This window comes from Tachysurus vachellii, chromosome 2, assembly GCF_030014155.1.
Source record: "Tachysurus vachellii isolate PV-2020 chromosome 2, HZAU_Pvac_v1, whole genome shotgun sequence".
Lineage (NCBI taxonomy): Eukaryota > Metazoa > Chordata > Actinopteri > Siluriformes > Bagridae > Tachysurus > Tachysurus vachellii.
The window spans coordinates 32,105,092-32,109,024 of record NC_083461.1 but is presented as its reverse complement, the minus strand read 5'-3'; the positions used below and the strand labels follow the sequence as shown (position 1 = coordinate 32,109,024).

General features: G+C 34.0%; 1 long non-coding RNA gene across 1 annotated transcript; it reads right to left on the bottom strand.

Annotated features, from left to right (window-relative positions):
* Positions 1 to 382: 382 nt before the first annotated feature.
* Positions 383 to 3,214, bottom strand: LOC132860660 (uncharacterized). Its single transcript, XR_009649867.1, has 3 exons — positions 2,791 to 3,214; positions 1,905 to 1,967; positions 383 to 1,622 (listed from the first exon to the last, which is right to left on the bottom strand). It is a non-coding gene; the product is annotated as an uncharacterized LOC132860660 (long non-coding RNA).
* Positions 3,215 to 3,933: the final 719 nt, after the last annotated feature.

Genomic DNA, 3,933 nt, shown 5'->3' with positions numbered 1-3,933 from the left:
TTATACAACTGAGAATTAAGGGCCTTGCTCAGGGGACCAGCTTGGTGGACTTGGGGTGCAAACTCATGACCTTCCAATCAGTAGTCCAACACCTTAACCACTAGACTACCGCATCACTATCATGACAAATGAATAGACAAATACATAGAATGTGTTTGTGTTATATTAAGTTTTCCCTTCAGTAAAACTAAAGGTGCATAAAAATAAACATTATATTACAAATAAAAACTTACTTCATTGTAATGAGTTGTGTAAAATAAACAGGAACATTAACAGTGTAGCACTTAACAAGAAAAATGACAAAAAAATAAATTTAATTAAAAAAATAAAAAATATCAAGGCCTAAAAAATAATTTGTCATGTAAATGATGTGTAGATTCAGTCATGTTTTTAAAAATTTATTGTCTGCTTCTCTGTAATTTTGCAGAACACACTGAATAATAGATGCAGGCAACATTGTCCTCCTGAAGATACACACACAAACTGCATGAGTTTTGGTTCCAAAAATACACACATTCACACAAGCCCATGCACAAATTATTAAAAAAAGAAAAAAGAAAAAAACAAGTCTGCCTGAAAAGAAAAAAAAAGAAACAGAAACTAGACACAAATATTTTTGCAAAAGCAATTTGTTCCTATAGAAGGGATTGTAAGAATGTGTGTATAACATGTCTGGGAACATTTTAACCACAAACAAACCAGCAAGAACTGAACACAATTACATGCCTGTAGACTGGTGTAAATAATTTCTGTATGTTGACCTCCATTTCTGCAAAACTGATAATATACACACTGCAATAATATCACAAAACACAACCTACTGTTTGTCCTGCTAATTCAAAGCTGCTAATTTAATGCACTTGATCCTTCTGTACGATCTGTATGTGAATTGAAACCGAGCTCCTTGCAGATGAGTACACACAGGAGGGGATCAGAGATTAATCTCACACTTGTTAAACAGTCCAAAATGAAAGGAATGTCAGTAAAAACAGTCAAGAAAAATGGTATGTATATAAGTAGCAATGTAAACATGGCAACAGTTACAACCAGAACACCAGGCTTTCTGTCTATGGCCTGGTCGCTGTCATGAGGTACTTTCCAAGTTAATATGTATGTGACTGCACACACAATCACAGGCAATATGCATACAATTGTAGTTATCACATATGTAATATCATGTATGAAATGACATCCAACTGCTAGAAGAAAAATGAGGCAGAATACGATAGAGCAGGGAGGAGAGAAAACATCAGCAAGTAATCGATATCTTTGGCAAATGCTCTCTAACGCCACTGTCTGGTGAAGCAGTTGCCCAAACAGCCTGGCTCCAAGCAATAGTCCAAAAATGATTCCACATGGATTAAAGTCCTCTTTGAATATGTATGTTACAAGGAATGGAGTCAGGATCAGCTCCAGCAGGTCACTGAGGAGGAGGAAGACGGCGAAGACTGAGTTTCGACCTCCGCTCTTATAATGGCGGTACAGTACACTGAGAGCCCAAATAAGAGCTGGAAAACCCGCACACACACCGGCAATGAGGAAGATGGACAAGCGGATGGGTTTGGTGTTCAGGGCCACACTGTCTGAATACCAGTTCTTTAAGCAGTACATGATGTGGGACACTGTATGTAATTAAAAATGAACAAAATTATTGAGGAATGTTTCTTTAATTAACAGCAAACTGTAATTAGTAAAAAAAAAAAATTAAATAAAAAAGTTTTCATGTTAAAAAGATCAAGTTCTGTTCATTGTCCCATAGTGACAATTGTGTTCACAACATTTTATAACAATTTATAATGGTTCTATAATTTATGAAAGAGTTAGAATTTAAAGAACGTTAGAATTTAAAAAAAAACAAAACTATATTTTCTTACATTTGTTAAATTAGGGATGTTTCTACTTACCAAAGACAATCCAATCTGAGCACAAAGCAAAAATATTATTGCACTTCACAGGACCTCTTGAACCTTAAACATATTTTATAAAAAAGAAAAAAGCCATATAAATATCAACACATTATGGACATCATGTTAAGCTTCAAGCAGAACATTAAGAATTTTTTTTTCAATGTTGAACGTTGCTCTTTTTGGTTTCTGGGAACCTGGTGCCAGTCTTAGGAAACTCTGGGGACAAGGCAGGGTACATTCTGGATAGGGTGCCAACTTATCGCATTACGCAATGACACACACACACTATGGGCAATTTAGAACTGCCTTCCTACAGCTTATTTCTTTGGAGGAAGCCTCAGAAGCACTCAGAGAACATGCAAACTTACAGGGTAGTCGAACCTTCAACCCTGAAGACACCATACCCAATATAGAGACATACTAGCTTTGATAAATCCTTTTATTTACACCAAATAATGAGATCTGCTTCTTGAGATCTGTTGCACTGATTTGAGTTTTAAGCATTTTAATTATTTATGGCTGTAGTATGAATTTACTTCTGAGGTAAATGTGAACATGTTTATGTGATCTAATGAAATATTTACAACTAACTGGTGACTAAGAAAGATCCTAATTAAATATTTCCTTAAATAAAGCTTTGCTTATCAAACAGCAGAAAATCTGATTTAAAACTCTTGATAATAAATAATAATAAAAAATAATAATAAGTCTTTCCTGATAATTCATTATAAGATCAAATAATTTAATATAGTAGTGTATTCATGCACAAACAATACTGATTGAGACATTTTCCGGAATAAACAAATCAAATTAACGGCTAAAATATTTCTAATAATTTGAATTATTAGATTTTTAATTATTAATTGTAAATTAAACAACTTACATTGAAAGTATGTGGAGAACTCAGGCGTCTCTGGTCCAAGAATATACAAAGCTGACTTTATAAATTAATTCAAAAAAGGAGAAATACTGAAATGGGGGTAGAGAGAAAAGGAAGAGAAAAGAGTGACAAAAAGGTTGTGCTGTAAAACCACACATAGGTCAGATTACATCCTTTTGCTGCAAGCTTTAATGAAGATTTTTCATCCACAAAGCTGCTCGTCACTTGTGCTTGAAAGCCCCATAGAAAATTTTCAGAAATATTTAAATCTAGCCTTTAGCCACTGAAATAACCCAGTCTCATGGAAACTGAACTTTAACTAAAGTTATTAACTGATAATTGGGTATACTTCTGTTCCTAATAAATTGGAAAGTGTGTACTTGTTTCGACAAAAGACAAATCATAATCTCTGCTATACTAAAAAAAAACAAAACTCGAACACAAAAGCAAATATTAAGACTTGTATATATATATATATATATATATATATATATATATATATATATATATTTATTTATTTATTTATTTTTTTTTTAAGAAAGTGTTCACATCACCTCTGTAAACTGGTCGTTTGTGTCCACCTCTTTGTCGTCCCTCTTCCAATTCAGGAATCAAAATGAAACTATGCACAACCTTATATTCAAGCTGTTCCTTCAGGATAATACACGATGAAACAAGAGATGGAAAGAGTAATCTAATGAAGCACATGGAAGGGGCAAGGAGAGTGTGTGTGTGTGTGTGTGTGTGAGAGAGAGAGAGAGAGAGAGAGAGAGAGAGAGAGAGAGAGAGAGAGAGAGAGAGAGAGATTAAAGAAACCACTATTTAGCAGTGTGGGTGAGTGTGTGTGTTTAAAATAGTCTTACACAATAGTATGCTGACATCCTCCATAGAACTCAATGTAAAAGCCTGAAAATAAACTTTGTTTTGCACAGGCCTGTGTAATGGGGTAAATACCATCTTTTGGTCAATAGTAATTACAAAAATTACAAATTTTATCTCTTCACAGCTCAGGGAACAATTAAAAAGCAAGAATGCTTGGTTTGTTCATCTAATGGCCATGCAATGACAAATGTGGTTATGATGACAGTCATTGTTGCCACGAAAAGTAAATGAGGGAGAAAAAATTGAAATCTGATGCTGCACAAA